Source organism: Pipistrellus kuhlii, unplaced genomic scaffold (genome assembly GCF_014108245.1).
Source record: "Pipistrellus kuhlii isolate mPipKuh1 unplaced genomic scaffold, mPipKuh1.p scaffold_m20_p_2, whole genome shotgun sequence".
NCBI lineage: Eukaryota > Metazoa > Chordata > Mammalia > Chiroptera > Vespertilionidae > Pipistrellus > Pipistrellus kuhlii.
Window position 1 is genome coordinate 93,260,818 of NW_023425515.1, and position 20,858 is coordinate 93,281,675.

At 42.2% G+C, this 20,858-nt stretch overlaps 1 protein-coding gene across 6 annotated transcripts in view; it reads right to left on the reverse strand.

Moving 5' to 3' along the window:
• Nucleotides 1-18,037, reverse strand: part of RNF13 (ring finger protein 13) — a 146,142-nt gene extending 128,105 nt beyond the window's left edge. For 3 of the 6 annotated variants that reach the window (XM_036443669.2, XM_036443670.2, XM_036443668.2), the window contains exon 1: nucleotides 17,890-18,037. The gene's annotated coding sequence lies outside the window, so the exon portion shown is untranslated. Of the gene's footprint in view, nucleotides 1-8,221; nucleotides 8,243-17,752; nucleotides 17,773-17,889 lie in introns of those variants that run through there. The other 3 variants (XM_036443667.2, XM_045584091.1, XM_045584092.1) reach the window with 3 other exon arrangements.
• Nucleotides 18,038-20,858: the final 2,821 nt, after the last annotated feature.

Here is a 20,858-nt window from a genome sequence, read left to right on the forward strand (position 1 = left end):
CAGGATGGCAAGGAAGGGCAGTTGGGGGCAATCGGGCAAGCAGGGGAGCAGACAGGCGTTGATCGGGCTGGCAAGAGAGTGGTTAGGGGGTGATCAGGCTGGCAGGCAGGTGAGTGGTTGGGAGCCAGCAGTCATGGATTGTGAGAGGGATGTCCAACTGCCGGGATCGGGCCTAAACCAGAAGTTGGACATCCCCCAAGAGTCCCAGATTGAAGAGAATGCAGGCTGGGCTGAGGGACACACCCCCAGTGCACAAATTTCGTGCACCAGGCTTCTAATAAGCATATAAGACTTTGGTTATTCTATTTCCACCCCACACTCCCTTGCTTCTGAGATTCATCAATCTGTTCCATGTTTCCATGCCTCTGATTCTATTTTATTCATCAGTGTATTTTGTTCATTAGATTTCTTGTTCATTTATTTTTATTTTTAGATTCAATTGTTGATAGACATGTATTACCATTTTACTGTTCATATTTTTTTTATCTTTCCTCCTCTCCCTCCCCTTTCTCCTCCCCCTCTTCTTCCTCCTCGATTCTGCAGACCTCTATTTAATGTACTTAGGATTTAAAGGACAAAATTTCTAGGCCATATCACCCTATCAATATTTTGCTTCTAATTAAATTAATTTTTGTTATTAATTCAATATTTTTTAAATATATTTTTATTGATTTCAGAGATAAAGGGAGAGGAACAGAGATGGAAACATAAATGACGAGAATCATTGATAAGCCCCACATTGCAGATGGAGCCTGCAATGTGGGGCTTATGTGTCCTGACTGGGAATTGAATCATGATCTCCTGGTTCATAGGTCGATGCTCAACCATTGAGCCAAACCAGCCAGGTTCACCATTACTTTAAAAAAAAATTTCAGCAAGTAAGCCATACATTGGAAAGAAACACTGCAGTAATTTTGCCAATATAAATATTACATACCTACAACTATAGTCTACATATTTAACTCCCAGAGTCATCAGTATTAAATGTTTGGAGAATGACTAGCATGTGATCACACAGCATAATGCATTATGCACAGCAACTGGTTCTGTCGCCATGTGGCATGACTTGCTGCAGCAGTTTTAATATGTGCAGGCCATGTGCATTTGTTTACTCAAGGTGAATGGTGGATGCATGCATTTACTCAACCTATTCGGTATAAATTTAAAATTACAGTAATACCTTCAGAAAACATTTCTGTGAAATTAAACTTTTCATAGATACTTAATTTTAATTACACAAACATGTCTGCATAAGTAAAAACAGGTAAACTAACTAACTTGTCAATTTTTTTACATACACATTCAGAAAACCTACTTTATTATATAACAGAATTTCAGCTTTAATGGATAGTCTCTTACCTGAATTAATCTGTTATCTCAAGGTTTTATTGTATTATGAATTTCAGATATAGAGCAGAGTGGTTAGACATTTTTATAATTTATTGATAATTGAACCCCCTAATAAGTCTAGTATCACCTGCCACCATACATAGTTATTACAACACTAGGGGTCCAGTGCAGTAATTCATGCACCTTGAAAGGGATGTGGGCCACGAGGCTGCGGTGGACACAGGGGAGGGTCTCAGATCATGCTCCATGCCCCCACCCAGCCCTTCCTGCCGTGGCCGTCGGTCCCCTATCTGCCAGCAGCCCCACTCCAGCCGCTGCTGCTCCCACGCACTGACGGAGCCAGCCCAGCTCACACCCACTGACAGCACAAAGCACTTGGGACCAGTATCAGCAGCAGTTGCTAGCAGTGGCTCCAGAACTAGCTGTGGCTGCAAGCAGGGCCAGCACTGGCAGTGGGTGCAGGTGCTGGAAGCAGGTGTGAGCGCCCAGTGGAACTGTGGCGCACGGGGGCAAAGAATTTTGAGTAACCACTAGAGGCTAGCCCCAATAACAGCGACCAGCACCACGCCTTGGTCTGGTACCCCTACTCACATACTCCACCATACCACCATAGCCAATGTCCGCCATGTTCCACACGCGACCCTGGTGGTCAGTGCACATCATAGCGACCAGTTGTTTGGTTGTTCGGTTGTTCCACCATTTGGTCTATTTGCATATTATACACACACACACACACACACACACACACACACACACTAGAGGCTCAGTACAAAAAATTCGTGCATGGGGTGGGTTCCTCAGCCTGGCCTGCACCTTCTCCAATCTGGGACCCCGTAGGCAGCTGGACATCCCTCTTGCAATCTGGACATCTGGCTTCTAACGACTCACCTACCTGACTGCCTAATCGCCCCTAACCCCTCTGTCTGCCTGCCTGATCGCCCCTAACCTCTCTGCCTGCAGGCTTGATTGCCCCTACCTTGACCCCTGCCTGCCTGGATCACCCCTAACATCTCTACCTGCCTGCCTGATTGCCCCTAAATTCCCTCCCCTGCTGGCCTGATCTCACCCTGAACTGCCCTCCCTGCTGGCCTGATAACCCCTAACTGCCTCTGCCTCAACACCCACCACCATGGCTTTGTACAGAAGGAAGCTGGACATCTGGAAGATGGCCGGTCGACCCAGTGTAATTAGCATATTACCCTTTTATTAATATACATGGGTTATATAGGATAGGATTGCTTAAATGGGGGAGGGAACCTTTTTCAGCAGAAAATGCTCTTGGCAGACAAAAACACATAATCCCTATATCTGGACTGATAGCTAGCCATATCACTATACTGCCAAAGAAGTCATTAAAAAATTCAATTGCTTTCTTACACCTTACACCAAACAGCTATTGCCCTTAAAATCCCTCCTCAACCACCACCTTAGGTTCTGCCATCACAGTTCACCCAGATTTGGTTCTTTTTGGTCAGTTTCTATTCCAGTCAGTGTCAAAAGCCTCATTTCCTAGGCAGCCATTGGCTCCTCGCAATTCATCCAGATTTGGTTCTGATTGGTCGGTTTCTATGCCAGTCAGGATCTCCAGGCCTGATCATAGACGCAGGGTTAATGAGCAGCCGCTACTGGCGAGCAGGCTGAACTGCTGACCTCTGGGAGAGAGAGAGGCTTGGCTGCTGGCGAGACCGGGAGAGAGAAGCAGGGTCTAATCATCTTGCTTCTCTGTCCCTGCCTCGCCAGCACCCTCTGCCACAGCTGATCAACCCCTCCTCTCTCTCCCAGAGGTTAGCAGTTTAGCCCGTTCACCATCTGCACACACAGCCTGACATTTGGTCCAGACTGCTAGCCAACAGGCTGAACTGCTGATCTCTGGAAGAGAGAAGCAGGGTCTGATCATCCTGCTTCTCTATCTGGGCCTTGCCAGCAGCCACTGCCACTGCTGATCAGCTCTGCCTCTCTCTCTTTCTCTGAGAGGTCAGCAGTTCAGCCACTCACCTGCTGCGTAGGTAGTCTGGCATTTGGTCGAGCCTCCGGTCATTGTGGATGTTACGACCCTGGTTCTTTATATATAGAGATAGATTATTGACTATATTCCCTATGAACTTTACAACTCAGTCACTCTCACTTTTTAAATAACTTGCCTAATGACACCTCTAAAATAGTGGAGTCAAGAGTCAAATGCAATGTGTCATGAAATGCCAACCTTTCCAGACCATCTAATCATTGTATAAATTGGCATTTCTTTAGTTACCTGTGATGTTGAAATTAATCATGTCTTATTCATAATAAAATTTTAAATATTTTAATACTTCTCTCAAGAACTAAGAAAGGAAAAATAAAGTATATTAATGATAATTTATACACTCAAGTCAGCTTCTATTCCAATCTTTATTTTAAAAATTTTATTGGAGTGACATTGGTCAACATGATCATATAGGTTTCAGGTGTGGGTTTCTATGTTACAAGATCTGTATATTGCACCATGTGCCCACCACCCAAAGTCAAATCTTCTCTTGTCAACCTATATTAGAATCCATTTGGCAACCACCACACTGCTGTTTGTGTTCACAAATTTCAGTTTTATCTCCAACATATGAGTGAAATCATATGGTTCTTAGCCTTTTCTGACTTATTTCACTTAGTATAATGTTCTCAAGTTACATCCATGTTGTTTAAAATGGTCCAATCTTATTTTTATTATTCATAAATCTCTAAACAAAAATTTTTTTAAAAAATATATATTTTACTGATTTTTTACAGTGAGGAAGGGAGAGAGATAGAGAGCTAGAAACGTCAATGAGAGAGAAACATCGACCAGCTGCCTCTTGCATACCCCCTACTGGGGATGTGCCCGCAACCAACATACATGCCCCTGACCAGAATCGAACCAGGGACCTTTCAGTCCACAGACCGACGCTCTATCACTGAGCCAAACTGGTTTTGGCTCTCTAAACAAAATTTTATATTAAACATGGTTTATGCCTAAGACTTTCTATAACATCAGAATTTAAGTCACAAATAATAATAATAGTAATTTTATAATATATTTGTATTGATTTCAGAGAGGAAAGGAAAGGGAGAGATAGAAACATTAATGATAAGAGAGAACCATTGATTAGCTGCCTCCTGCACACACCCTGCTGTGGATCGAGCCCGCATCCCAGGCATGTGCCCTGTCCTGTGATTGAAGCTCAACCACAGAGCCTCACTGGCTGGGCAATAATAACGTTTAAATGAATTATTATATTCAAACCTTTCTCAAGCTTAAAGAAAATAGTGTTGTATCTTTTTTTATAACTAGAGGCCCAGTGCACTGATTCATGCACCAGTGAGGTCCCTCAGCTTGGCCAGCAGGGATCAGGCTGAAACCAGCTCCAGCTCTCCAACATCCCCGAGGCATTCCAGATTGCAAGAGAACAATTCGCAGGTGATGCACCCCAGAATCGAACTCCCTCCTCTCTGGTTCTGGGTGTGTCACCCAAGAACTGCTGTTGCCAAGTGACTGCAGCTCAGCAGCTCTTGCATTGAGCATCTGCCACCTGGTGGTCAGTACGCATCATAGCTACTGGCCAGTCGGCCAGTCGCTTAGACATGTGTGTGTGTGTGTGTGTGTGTGTGTGTGTGTGTGTATATATATATATATATATATATATATATATATATATATATATGGCAAAGTATATGTAACATAATACCAGTCAGGAACACAACAATTTAATTAAATATTCATCCAATGCCATGCTATAAGGACATTCCATACTACTCATATTAAGGATAATCATACATTAGAGATCAAAATTCTTTAGTGCTTCACTTTCCACTTTCTTATTCACCTATATAATCCAGCTCACATATGTAAGGAAGAAAATAAATGACTTAAATATCGATGTTACACACAAAAATCAGTTGTTTCTATACACCAGCAATGAACAATCTAAAACTAAAGTTTAAAAAACAATGTAATTTATAAAGATATCCAAAACAATAAAATATCCTGGGATCACTTAATCAAGAAGGTGAAAGGGAATCCAAGATGGTGACAACATAGGAGAATGCTGAGCTGCCCACATCCTGAGCATATTGAAACATACATGAATACATAGAGAACAATTACTCTTGTGAGACAAGTGAAGTATGAATGAAAAACTTCTCAACAAGGAGGGCAGAGAGAGACTGAATAGAGAAGGCTGGTGAACTGTGTAATCTCTCCATGAACTATGGCAACTCTCCAGATTGGAGGTGCTATTGAGCACCATAGTTTACACCCTCCCCCATACACACACACACACACACACACACACACACACACACTACCACAGGGTAAGCAGAAGCACAACTTGAGTATTTTGGCCTGCTTAAAACATACCACAGCCCATACCCCGCCATACTGCCCCAGGTACTCCAAGCACAGGGAACACAAAGAATCAATAACGTATTACCACAAGCATCTGGCCTCCCTGCCCTCATCCCAACCAGCCTAGCCAGCCAGTGCCCCAGGTCCTATAAGCAACTGCCTGGCTCCAACTGACCTGCCAAAACTACCCAGCCTACACAGAGGTTGCTTTTACATAAGACTACTCGCTGTAAAGTAAACAAGAGGGAGATTATAAAAAAAAAAAAAAAAAGGGCTGGGGAACCACAAGAGCTGCAGGAATTCCCTGGAGTTTAAGACCAGTGAGAGTCATTACATACTGCTCCATTCACCTCCATTGGGTTGATGAGAACTTTATCCAGATGCTCTGTCCTAACTGCAAGCATTCCCATAAACTTCTACCAAGTTGATTTCAACTCCAAACAAAGACAGCAAGCAAGATCAACAGGGTACTACTATATATACACCTGGCCTCCCCATTCAGGGCCACTCCAGCTTAATAGACTAGCACACCAGACACCATAGGCATCTGCTCAACTCTAGCCTGACAAAACTACCCAGCATAGAGAAGCCACTTCCACACAGGGCCATATCTTCAAGAGAGAGATATCAGTCTAACTCATATAAATAACTATAGAAAGGGAAACAGAAATTTTCTCAAATCAAGGAACAAAAAAAAAGTCCCCACCCCCTGCCAGGGAGTGGGGGGGGGGGGGGGGGGGACGACAGACAACAACAAGGAAATTGAGATAAATAATTTGCCTGATAAAGAATTCAAACAGTCGAAACCGGTTTGGCTCAGGTTCGATTCCGGTTAGGGGCATGTACTTTGGTTGCGGGCACATCCCCGGTAGGGATGTGCAAGAGGCAGCTGGTCGGTGTTTCTCTCTCATTGACATTTCTAGCTCTCTAGCTCTCTCCCTTCCTCTCTGTAAAAAATCAATAAAATATATTTAAAAAAAAAAAAAAGAATTCAAACAGACTGAAAGGGGAAAATGGCGGCATAGGTAAACACTTGTAGTACTGCCTCTCACAAATACATCAGAGCTGCAACTGGGGATCTTATCTGAGACCTGAAAAACCACATCTGTGGAGACCACTGAGCAGCTGTGGGACCCCGATCGGTGTGGACACGCGGATTCCACAGAAAGGTTGGATTTTGCCAGGGATAACGTGGGGTGTCTGGGTCCCAGTAGCGGAGGCAGCAGCTGCAGAAGCTGTGGCAGCAGAAGCTGCATCACTGCGCTAGAGACTGAGGAGGCATGAACATACAATGGAGTCAAAATAGTCTCTTCAATAAATGGTGGTGGGAAAATTGGGCAGATACATGCAAAAAAAAACAACAAAAAAATGAAACTAGATCACCAACTTACACCATACACAAAAATAAACTCAAAATGCATAAAGAACTTAAACATAAGACAGGATACTATAAAAATATTAGAGGAATCCATAAGCAGCAAAATCTCAGACATATGCCGAAGGAACTTCTTCACTGATACTGCTCCCAGGTCGATGAAAACAAAAGAGATAATAAACAAATGGGACTATATCAAAATAAAAACTTTTGCACAGCAAAGGAAACCATCAATAAAACAAGAGAGCCCACTGAATGGGAGAACATATTTGCCAATGATATCAACAATAGGGTTTAATCTCCAACACTTACAGAGATCTCATACAACTTAACAAAAAGAAGATAAACAACCCAATCAAGAAATGGGCAAGTGGTCTATATAGACACTTTTCAAAAGAAGACAAAAGGCCAAGAGACATATGAAAACTTGCTCAAAGTCACTAATCATCAGAGAAATGCAAATAGATGGAACTGTTGTACATCTACACAATGGAATACTATGCTGCTGTAAAAAAGAAGGAATTATTACCATTTGCAACAGCATGAATAGAACTGGAGAGCATTATGCTAAGTAAAATAAGCCAGTCAGAGAAAGATAAATATAACATGATCTCACTTACTTGTGGAATATAATGAACAACATATACTAGTACTGCTGAACAAAAATAGAACCAGAGACAGAAGCATTGAACAGACTGTCCAACCTATGAGGGGAGGCAGGGGATGAGGGGGTAAGAGATCAACCAAAGGACCTGTATGCATGCATATGATCATAACAAATGAACACAAACAGTAAGGGGTATGTGCTGGGTGGTAGGGGTGGCCAGGAAGAGGTCAATGGAGGGAAAAGGAGACTTGTGTAATACTTTAAACAATAAAAAATTTAACTTTTTTAAAAAGCTAAATAGAGGATTACCATATAACCAAGCAATTGCACTCCTAGTATATACGCCAAAGAAATAAAAATAGGCATTAAGATGAATTTTTATACATGAATGTTCACAGCAACAATATTGACAATGTTCAAAGGGTAGAAAGAATTAAAATGTCCATCAACAGCCAAAACCGGTTTGGCTCAGTGGATAGAGCGTCAGCCTGCGGACCAAAGGGTCCTGGGTTCAATTCCAGTCAAGGGCATGTACCTTGGTTGCGGGCACATCCCCAGTAGGGTGTGTGCAGGAGGTAGCTGATCAATGTTTCTAACTCTCTATCCCTTTCTCTCCCTCTCTGTAAAAAAGCAATAAAATATTAAATAAATAAATAAATAAGTAAATAAAATGTCCATCAACAGATAAGTAGATGAAGTTAGTATATACTATACAATAATAATGACTTAGCTGTAAAAAGCAAAGAAGTACTGATATAGATAATGTGCCTTGCAGCAATATGGAAGACCTTCAAAAAGAATATGCTAGTGGAAGCAGCAAATACAGAAGGTCATTATATTATAGCTCCATTTATATGAGATTTCCAGAATCAATATGAGATGTCCATGAAATTCATAGTACTAGAAAGCAAACTGGTGGTTGCCAGGACTGGGGGCAGCAGGAAATGGAGAGTAACTGCTGAATGGGGATAGGGTTTTGTTTGGAGTAATAAAAATGTTTTGGAACTAGATAGTGGTTGTACAACACTGTGAATGAACTAAATGCCACTTAAATGCTAATTTTAAAAATCATTAATTTTATATTACATTCATTTCACCTCATGAAAATTTTAAAGCAATTAATTTTTATGATACATGTTGACAAATGTATAAATCACAATCACAGTTCTGTTTTGAAGGTCAAACATATAAATTACAAGTACCGTTAACTACTGGCAAATAAGCACTCTTCAACATTTGAATTTTATAACTAAGCAAAATAGAAATTCAACTCCTATTCTCTTTCATGACCTGAAATATTTAAAATTATTCACCAATCACAAAGTAAGGTTATTTCCCCCTGGAAATTCATTCCCTCTATAAAGTGTAACTGGATAGCAAGATCATTAAAAATTGAGCCTGAACCAGAGTCACATTCAATCAATTAAAATTCAACAAATTTCTAGCACCTTAGAAATGATTATAAATCAAATTCTTGTAGTTAACGAGAGCATATCTTTTTTTTAATATATATTTTATTGATTTTTTACAGAGGAAAGGAGAGGGATAGAGAGCTAGAAACATCGATGACAGAGAAACATCGCCCTGTTGCCTCCTGCACAACCCTCACCAGAGATGTGCCCGCAACCAATGTGCATGCCCTTGACCAGAATCGAACCTGGGACCTTTCAGTCCATAGGCCAACGCTCTATCCACTGAGCCAAACCAGTTTCGGCGAGAGCATATCTTTTATTTCAATGAGCAGAATATCCCAAAATTTCAGCTGTCTTTTCAATTTATGGCTATGAACATTGAAATGTTTGTGGGGATTTTTCTTGATTTTTTTTTTAATCCTCACCCAAGGATATGTTTATTGATTTGAGAGAGAAAGGAAGGACACACACACAGAGAAATAGCAATTTGAGAGAAAATAATCAGTTGCCTATTGTATGCACCCTGACTCAGGATCAAACTTGCAACCTTTCTGGAGTATGGAATACACTCCAACCAACAACAATGAAATGTTTTGTTTTATTTTTGTTTTGTTTCATTTATTTTTTTGTGGGGAGAGGGAAGGGAACTTGTTTTTTTTTTTTTAATATATATTTTTATTGATTTCAGAGAGGGACAGGGAGTAAGAGATAGAAACATGATAAAAGAGAATTATTGACTGCCTTCTGCATGCCCCCCACTGGTGAACAAGCCCACAACCTGGGTATGTACCCTGACCAGGAATCGAACCATAACTTCCTGGTTCATAGCCTAACACTCAACCAATGAACCACACTGACTGGGCTGCAATGTTTTAATGTCTAAATTTTTCAAGGTTACTCATACTCTAAAAATCACAAAATTGACATTGTTCCTCAAATTTCATTTCACAGTTAAAAGACTGATTTCCTCAAGTAGGACTACAATGTTGAAATTACTAGAAATAACGTAAGTATCTTCCTCATGGTCCCTTTCCTTAAGAGAAATATAAAGGTAGATATAAAAATGCCTGATCATGTTACTCTTTGCATAAAATTTCTTAACAGATAAAATAACTTTCAGAATAAAGCTCAAAACTAAATAGTGATTTAGCACAGAAAGTTCTTCATAAACTGGCTCTGCCGATGATGCTAGCTTTATCTCTTGCTATTTCTTCTTTTGTCTATGACCATATGAACTTTTTCTCTTCCCAGCCATTGTGCCAATTTAAACTAATTTAATTGTTCACCACTTCCATTATTCCTTAAACTCCTTGAAGTTAGAAACCAAACCCTTTTGATCTAAGTATCTATTCAGCATCTAACACAATAATCAAATGTTGCTGTAAAATTAAAGTATGAAAATATGGATCCAGAGACAGAAGCATGGAACGGGCTGACCAATATCAGAGAGAAGTGAGAGGGGGAAGAGGGAGGAGGTTAACCAGGGAACTTATATACATAGCCTATGGACACAGACAATAGTGTGCTAAGGCTTGAGGACTGGGAATGGTGGGTGTGTGGTGGAGGGAGTCAATGAGAAAAGATAAAAGGTGTTAACATCTGTAATTCTTTTAACAATAAAGATAAAAATTTTAAAAAGATACATTATTAGTATATAAAATATTATTGCTTTTTTTTTACATAATGCAAAAGGGAAAACTACACATTAGGCTATAATTTGCTTTTTTTGAAATTACAATGTGGTCTTACTAGTAAATAACATCAAATAGATAACATTAATTTTGTAGGCATCTTTTTTTAAACATCAATTTGTTAAAAAGAGTATAAATTTAATTTCTTATTATTATTCAGTGAAAGCTCACGATAAGCTCTATTTTATCTACATTATAAAGTAAAACATTTCTGCAATAGAGACTGTAAGAAATCCTAAAAGCAGATTTTTAATGTGATTTTTTTTCTTTAAGGTATTACATATGTGTTTTATCCCCTATTGCCTTCCCCCCACCCCCACCCTGCTCGTGCCCTCACTCCCATAGTGTCTGTGTCCATTGGTTAGGCTTATCTACATGCACACAAGTCCTTTGGTTGACCTCTCCCCATCACCCTCACCCTCCCCTACCTTCCCTCTGAGGTTTGACGGTCTGATCAATGCTTCTTTCACTGACTGACTTATTTCGCTTAAAATAATGCTCTCCAGGTCCACCCATGCTGTTGCAAATGGTAGGTATTCCTTCTGTTTTACAGCAACATAGTATTCCATTGTGTAGATATACCACTGTTTTCTAATCCAGTCATCTGCAATGGACAGGCTGTTTCCAAATCTTAACTATTGTAAATTGTACTGCTATGCACATAAGGGTGCATATATCCTTTCTGATTGATGTTCCTAGTTTCTTGGGATATAGTCCTAAAAGTGGGATTATTGGGTCAAATGGGAGTTACATTTTCAGTTTTTTGAGGAAACCCCATACTGTCCTCCACAGTAGCTGCACCACTCTAAAAGGAGATTTTTTTAACTAGAAAATTTCAACTACCTCATTTTATAAATAAGGAAATGAGCAAAGGTCAAGTTATTTATGCAAAGTCACCCTTAATGTTTATGTTTTCAACTACAATATAACTCTACTTCCATTTCAACCTCATAGGTAAGCTAGGCAATGCAATTCATAGCACCCTTTTCTTTTTCCCTACCTCCAATCTAGTGAGAGGGTACAGGTCCTTAATAACTTGCTACATTTAACTGATCCCTTTATCTTTAAGATCTGGCCCCCATCTTAACACACCTTCCTTCTCCTCATTAGTACCTACATTTGCTAATTATTAAATACATCTAAATCATTCCATTGGAAAGGGAAATGGGGACACACCCATGAGTAAGAATGACATTGTTCCTTCAAAGTACTCTACAAAATTAATTACAATCTGGTATAGTACTTTTATTATCACCTGTTTAAGATGGTATACACCCTATCCCCCAAGGAAAGAGTTTTTGGGAAAGTAGAAGAAATGGACCCAGGCTAACCTTCCAGGAACTAACTCCCCAAACTGCACTGAAGAACTGAGATGTCAAGAAGCTATTGTCTTTGCCATAATGTAGAAGGCACAGAATCAGGAAGCACTGCTAACTCTATATATCGTACATGCTGCCTCTGCTGCAGTTTGTTCCAGCAAAAGGGATGTCCTGTGCCCAGTTTCTCCCCTACCTAATCCAGATCCAAATTAGTGTATAGTGTGAGAGGATCGGATGAGCAAAACCCAAATCACATTTAGAAAGGTGTCCGGGAAACCAAGATGGCAGCCTAGGTTAGCACCTAAACGGCTGCCTTGCACAACAATTTCAAAACAACAACTAAAAGATAGAATGGACATCATCCAAAACCACAGAAAAGCTAGCTGAGTGGAAATTCTACAATTAGAAGGAAAGAGGAAAGCTCACGAATCAGAGGAGCCACAAAGCGCTGAGATAGGGAGACACGTGCGTAGAGAGGAAGGGCAGCCAAGTGCCTGGCTGGCAGGAGGGGAAAGGAAGCCTCCGACTGCATTGAACCCCAGCTCTGGCCGAAACCCCGTGGACCCAGGTTCGTACGGGTGGAGTCTGGACTGTAGAAAAAGGCACACTGAGACTCAGAGACTTGGGGGAGCCGCAGCAGGCAGGGTTCTGGAGGTGCGCGTACGCATGAGTGTACGCAGAGGTCTGACTGTGGAGATTGCCACAGGCTTTCCATAGCAGAAGTCGGAAGGTCTTCACTGCACTGAATCCCAGTTCAAACTGCACTGAAACCCAGTTCCGGGTGAGCCCCTGGGGCACCCACGCTCTTACAGGAGGGAATCTGGACTGTCAGGTGGAAACTCAGAGGATCCATGTAAGGCAGAGGTCTGGAGGCACGTGCCCTGAGACTCCGCCCTATCCAAGCTGAGCAAAGAGACTGTTGCAATTTTGCAAGTCTGGTCCTATAAGGCTGTCTCCAATACAGATGGTATCTAGGCTTAGACACAGCTGATACTCACATCCAATTGGCCAAGAGGTCAGTTCCTCCCAGTGATACCAACAACAATCAAGAATTAACTACAAGAAGGCTTTACACAAGTCCACAAAGGGGAGCACCAAGAGTGTCCACCTCAGGTAACGGGAGGCTGACCCTCCAGGCCATATAGAAAATCTAGCACACAAAGCCACCCTACCAACTCAGGGAAGCAGCGAAAATGCCAAAACAAGGAAACATCTCAAAAGAAAAAAAAAAATAGAGAACAAAAGACTGTATATAGAGTTCAAAACCAAAGTTATAAGGTTTTTCAAGAATTTCCTAGAAAAGGACGATAAATTTAATGAGACCCTCGAGAATATGAAAAAGGACCAACTAAAAATTAAACATACACTGACTGAAATAAAAAAAAATATTATACAAAGCCCCAACAGCAGACTAGAGGAACACAAGAATCAAGTCAAAGATTTGGAATACAAAGAGGCAAAGGACACTCCTCCGCAGAGGCAAGAAGAGAAGAGAATCCAAAACATTGAAGATAGTGTAAGCAGCCTCTGGGACAACTTCAAGTGTACCAACATCAGAATTATGGGGGTGCCAAAAGAAGAGAGAGAGCAAGATATTGAAAACCTATTTGAAGAAATAATAACTGAAAACTTCCCCCACCTGGTGAAAGAAATAGACTTGTAAGTCCAGGAAGCACACAGAACCCCAAACAAAAGGAATCCAAAGAGGATCACACCAAGACACATCATAATTAAAATGCCAAGGGCAAAAGACAAAGAGAGAATCTCACAAGCAGCAAGAGAGCAAAAATGAGTTACCTATAAGGGAGCACCCATACAATTATCAGCTGATTTCTCAACAGAAACTATGCAGACCAGAAGGGACTGGCAAGAAATATTCAAAATGGTAAATAGCAAAAACCTACAACCAAGATTACTGTATCCAGCAAAGTTTTTTTTAAATATATTTTATTGATTTTTTTACATAGAGGAAGGGAGAGGGATAGACAGTTAGAAACATCGATGAGAGATAAACATCCATCAGCTGCCTCTTGCACACCCCCTACTGGGGATGTGCCCACAACCAAGGTACATGCCCTTGACCGGAATCAAACCAGGGACCCTTCAGTACACAGGCTGATGCTCTATCCACTGAGTCAAACCAGTCTCGGCTGTATCCAGCAAAGTTATCATTCAGAATTAAAGGGCAGATAAAGAGCTTCAATGGTAAGAAAAAGCTCAAGGAGTTCATCACCACCAAACCAGAATTATATAAAATGCTGAAAGGTATTCTTTAAAAAGAGGAAGAAGAAAAAAGTAAAAGATAAAAATTATGATCAACAAATACATATATATCAACAAGTGAATCTAAAAATCAAGTGAATTAAAAATCTAATGTACAGAATTAACTGGTGAATATAAAAGAATCAGGGACAGCCAAAACCGGTTTGGCTCAGTGGATAGAACGTCAGCCTGTAGACTGAAAGGTCCCAGGTTTGATTCCGGTCAAGGGCATGTACCTTGGTTGTGGGCACATCCCCAGTAGGGGGTATGCAAGAGGCAACTAATCGATGATTCTCTCTCATTGATGTTTCTAACTCTCTATCTCTCTCCCTTCCTCTCTGTAAAAAAATCAATAAAATATATTTTAAAAAAATCAGGGGCAAAGAAAGGAAGTGGATTGATAATTATCAGGGGAAAGGGGTGCGGGAGGTGCAAGAAGAGACTGGATTAAAATCGTACACGTATGGATGAGGACAATAGGGAGGTAAGGGCAGAGAGGGTGGGGTGAGAACCGGGTGGAAGGGAGCTATGGGGGGAGGGGGGTAGGAGAAACAATTGTAATAATCTGAACAATAAAGATTTATTAAATTTTTTTAAAAAGGTGTCTGGGGAAAAAAGATTAATATCCATAAAGAGGGGTTCTTTTCAACTAAGAATCTTGTACAAAATCCTTACCCTGGCATTAAGAATCTACATAATCTGTAAGTAGGTATCCTTACCAGCCTGTTCCTTAAACATACAACTTTGGCAAATGTTCTCTGCTTTCCTACCTCTGTACGTTTGACAGTTCAGTGTCCTTATGTGAAACTATCTTTGTCTCCCATTCTCCTCCAACTGCTAACAATATTTTGAATGTTCACATCCTCATAGAAAGAAAAATAACTGAGGCATAGCATTCACTGAACAGATATTCTGTCCAGTGCTTTACAAATTACCCTAGTTCCCACAAAAACTTAACAACTTACTATATTTTTTAAGGAAAAGTTGACTAAACTGAGGGCCAAAAGAGCTTACATAGTCATCCAAACCAGCAAGGAAATAATGCAAAATAACCCCATTATGTTCTGTATTTTTTAATAAAACAACACAAGTTGGAAGGCTTTACTGTCAGAATGCCTACATGCAAATTCTAGTAACTCCAGTAACAACCTGTGTAAACTCATCAAGTTATGTATTTGTGATGCCTTCGTTCCCCATATAAAAAAGGGGTAATAGCCGGGACCAGTTTGGCTCAGTGGATAGAGCGTCGGCCTGCGGACTGAAAGGTCCCGGGTTCAATTCTGGTTGAGGGCATGTACCGTGGTTGCGGGCACATCCCCAGTAGGGGGTGTGCAAGAGGCAGCTGATCGATGATTCTCTCTCATCGATGTTTCTAGCTCTCTATCCCTCTCTCTTCCTCTCTGTGAAAAATCAATAAAATATATTAAAAAAAAAGGGGGGGGGTAATAGTACTATCTACCACATTGATAGCAGTGAGAATTACATGAGATAATATAAAGTGCTTAGAATTGTATTTGGCCCATAGTAAACAATCAATGTTAGCTATTACTACTGTTTTTGCTATTTATATGCTATGATATGTAAACTCTGACTAAATCAATTATATGTTCTGTTTCCAAATCAACTTTTGCATAATGTGAAAGCTTAACACTGTATTTTTATATATGCTCAATAAATATTTGCAGAATACGTTAATTTTTAAATAATGATTAACCTCCACATTGTATTAAAAGAAATTCAGTTTTCTCTTTTAAGAAAACTAACAATGCTTACCAACTTTCTTCCCTTTTTGTCTGTGAAACTACCATATGCAATGCCATATGGCAGTAATATGTCAAATGATGCAAAATACTATTTTAATTTAAACTCATCTTGCCTTCTGCTAAACATTAATTCCTAGATTTTAAAATGTCCAAATCATACTTTTTACTTAAACACCAACTGTTTTGAGATCATACCAATATAAAGTAAGCATACCATGAAATTCGGCCAAGCCATTTCATTTCATTTTTCTATGGCAATAACTATAAAACATAAAATGCCTTCCTATCCAATGTAACTCGAAGACATACTCTATCATACCCTTAGTCCTACTTTGCTAAAATTAGTACCTGAAAAACTTCTACTACATCTATGTTACTCTGATGCAGAAAAATATCAAAGGAAGGGTATTGAATGCTAGTAACAAAATGCTTGAGAGAAATGAGCTTTAAACAAGGATCAATGAGAATTTACTCCAAACTCTTCAAGTACTGAAACTGCACAAACACAGATTCTGTCCACATGATTGTATTACACAGAGACATCAAGCTGGCTGGCTTCAAATAAAAGCAGAAGTAAAAAATACATTAATAACACATTGTCATTTCTGACACAAAAATAACTGGGCTCTACCCAATTATTTTAAAAAATTGAGGCTTAATTATGTAACAATTTATTTCAATTAATTCATTATTTCAATTAATGAATAAGAACATTAACATCTTCATATACACATATTTTAAAATAAACAAAAGCTTCATGAAATAAATACCTACTCTTACTCCATAGGATGTCCTCTAATATTTCTCCATCTCTCTTTCTAATGTTAATGTCAATGCACTAAATTGATTCCAAAATCCGTTAACATACTAAACTTTTTTGGCGGCACACCCAACCTGACTTATACTGTATCAAAACTGCAGATGTTCTCCTTGGAAAACAAAAGATCATTGTTGAAAGAAATGTCTTCATTTTCACTGTTCCTGCTGACAAACAACAGTCGGTCAGGTCTGGGGACACAGGAGGACTTGAGTGGCTGCCCACGGTGCTGAAACTGAGGGCAAAACGACAGTTTTGGAAATTTACTATTGCCAAATTAGACCAAAATTGAGGAGTTTACTACAAGCTGACAGAACACTCAGTGGCTGCCACCAAAGTTACCTGGTGGCCTGAGTGCTTGTGGGGTCGCCTGGTCTCGGTGTGGGCCGCTCCCTCTCCGCGCAGAGTCGCGGCGGGTCAGCAATAAGCTGTGGGGCCGAGCAGCTGATCTAGGAGGCAGGGAAGGAGTCACGTCCCACCTACAATCTGAGCTCCCATTGGGCGGGGGTTGGGGGCAGTGAAAAGGGAGGAGGGAAAAGGTTGGGAAGAGAGGAGATGACAGTCTCTTTTTTTCCAAGATTAGAGAGTCCCCGCAACTAAAGTCTAAAGCTCAGCCTGGGGACGTTAGGGCAGGAGAAGCCTTCCAAACATCTTCCCAAGCTCCTGTACCTCGGCGAGAGATTGTGAGGAGCCAAACGGATAAACCAGCAACTTCATATACAAACAAATTCTCGAGCGGGAGGTGGGGTGAGGGGTGGGGGAGTCTCGGCCTTCCCAAGGCAGAGCTTTTTTTCTTTTTAACCTTTTACGAAAAGTCTATTTTCCTCCGCCCCCAGCCTGGGCAGGAGCAGCGAAGACCTCGCAGCTCCAAGTCCGGGGAGGGGTGTGCTCCCGGCCCATGCCCGGCGCCCGGCCGCTCCGAGGCCGCGGGGTTCTTACCTGGAAGCTGGCCCCACCACACAGATAGGCTGGCAGGCCGCGGCTCCGGGAGAAGTGCTAACCTGATCCCATGACTGAGGATCCGCACCAGCCCAGACCCCGGAGTGGCGGCGGGGACGACGGCAGGCGGCGAGGCGGAAGTCCCGCCCCGCGCTCCCACTGGCCGCACCCGAAGGCGGAAGTAAGCCAATGGGCCCCGGCGCTGCTCACTAAGGCTCCTGCGGACACCCTCTCCGTGTTTCCGCCTGCTCCGCCTGCCTCAGAGAAATGCCGGGTTGGTGGAGTCGAGTTCCTGGTGTGTGATCTGTCTGACAGGGTGGGGCAGACTTCTGCTTTTCGCCGGGGAGGGAGCCGGCTGGCCGAGAGGATTGTGCCCCCGGGAGTGGAGGCCGTGGGGTCTTGAGGGGGCCTGACCGAGCGGCCGGGCCGGCGGCCGCGGCCTGAGGAGGCTGTTGGGCCGAAGCAGCCTGACACCCAGCCGGCCGGCTGCGCCTGGGCGGCCCTGGAGCTGGTACCGAGAAGTCTCTTCCTGCACCCACTGCCCCGACCGGCTGAATCGGCGAGGACGAGGCCTCATCCCCTCTGCACGCTGTCCGCCTGCTGAGAGCGGAGACTGCTCTCGGTCCGGGCGCAGTGGTTTGGGGTGCGAGCGCTACAGGGCTACATGCCCATCCTTGCCTGGCTGGGAGCAGCGCAGGCATTAGCACTCGGGGCCTGACAGGCCAACTCCAGGACTCAGCAAAAGTCAAACCGTTTGATTAAGCCCTACATCAAGCTTTTAAAACCTTTGCCTCCTTTTGATGCATCAAAAATTCTCGTCCTCTACCTCGGTTCAGGTAAACCTCACGGGTCCCGGGCATTTCAGTCTCAAATGAAGCTTCTTTGAAATTGAACCAGATTGGATCATCCACACTGATTATCAGTTGCCAGTTCTTAGGGATTTTTACCTAAGGTTGTTGCAGAAGACCAAAGAAATACCAAGCACACTTCCTAGAGAAAGGGAGAAACACCGTTTATTAACACTAGTGGACTCCGGGAATAACTTCCTAATCAGAGTAGAAACACGCAAAGGGCTTCACTTTTTATACCCTTTTGGGGACTTTGTCTTGCAGGTATGGTTCTGCCCTTTTTTGGGGGCTTACAGGAAGGCCCCCAGGTGTTCGGGGTCCCCACTCCATATCCGATTATCTGCCCTAGGGCCAGCGATAATGACCCCACCACCACCACCACCCCACCACCACCCCCCGCAGTGCATTGTTCACAGTTTTTATGGCCTGACAGGCCTTGCAAGACCAGGTTCCTCCCTCCTCATTCGCACCCCCCCCCCCCAAACCCTTCCACCCACCCCACCCCGATCCCACAAGCTTCTTTTAGCCTTGTGATGCAATGACCACGGGATGTTATGGTGAACTGGGGTGAAGACCTCTCATAGCTACTTCCTGCTGGAAAGAGATGATGACCAAAAGGTTAGCATCCTGCTTTTTCCTCTCAGAGGGGTTTGTAGGAAGTTCTGGTTTGTAGGGCCATCTGAAGTGTAAAGGCATTCCTGTCCAGTTTGCAAGCAGGCAGAGGTAAGCAGTGGTCCCACACACATAGAATGTTCCAGAAGGGGGCACCAGGGGTAGGTGGTGTTTTCAGCTTTGTGGTAGAGTTGCATAGTTCATCTGGGACGTGACCTATTGGATGTTGGCCCTGCGTACTGCTCAAACAAATAGGAGAAACATTAGTTAGCTGCACATTGGTGCCATGTCCTATTATTTTTTTTTTCCATCCAATACAACCCCTCCACCCCCACGTGCATTTGGTGGTAGAGTTGTAACATGCCATAGGTAGATAAGTATAGCTAACAAAAACCTGGCTTGATTGAGTTTTCTCACGGACTTCCCGGTCTATCATATTTGGGTAGGGAGTTTCTAAGCAAGGTGCAAAAGATGGCATCACAAGGTGTAATAACAATTTATGATAAGGCCTTTGTTTCCTTTCTGTGTGAGGGGTAGTAATTTTTTAGTGCTTCTGTGTCCCAGCAGAAACAGATGAGTTCTCCTCCTGGTACTGTTACAGAGTTCCAGAACAATCAAACAATGCAGGAGGAGAGTTTGGAGAGACTCACTTTATTCATTGCTCGATGGACTTAGAGAAAATGAATTCAAATTCAATATTAAGGAGCCAGCTCTCTATGCAATTAGTGGTTATCTCACTGCTGTCTTTGAAAACAAACACAGCTAAATTTATGGGCATACCTAGTCTTGACCTGCAAGGTCAGACAGCTAATTTTATGATCCTCATTTTACAAGCAGGCTAAAGGAGCCTAGAAAGCAAACATTTTTAGAATAAGAGGCTATCTAAGAAAACAGCAGAAAATTCCAAACAGCAGTTTTTACAAAATAGGGGATTTCCTTCTCCCCCCCCCCCCCCCTTGTCCCACAAGCTTTTCAGCCTTCTGGTACAATAACCACGGATGTTATGGTGAACAGGGGTGTTGAAACTCTTTTACTACTTCCTGTTGGAAAGGGTCGTGGTCCAAAGGGTTAAAGGCATCTAGAGGGGATGAGATAAAGTGAGTTAACAGATTTAGAAGACATGGTCCTAGGGTTATGGCTATCAGTGGCATTAACAGTGGTCCTGTCAATGGAAGGAGCTATTTCCAGACTATATCCCCCCACCACCCCCCACTGTGGCCCAGGTCTTAGATAACTCCTCTTATTTTTAAAAAATATATATTTTATTGATTTTTTACAGAGAGGAAGAGAGAGGGATAGAGAGTTAGAAACATTGATGAGAGAGAATCATCACTCAGCTGCCTCCTGCACCCCTCTCTCCCCCCCACTGGGGATGTGCCCACAACCAAGGTACATGCCCTTGACTGGAATTGAACCTGGGACCTTTCAGTCCTCAGGCCGATGCTTTATCCACTGAGCCAAACCGGTTTCGGCAACTCCTCTTATTTTTGAAGCTTGATCAACTAGTTT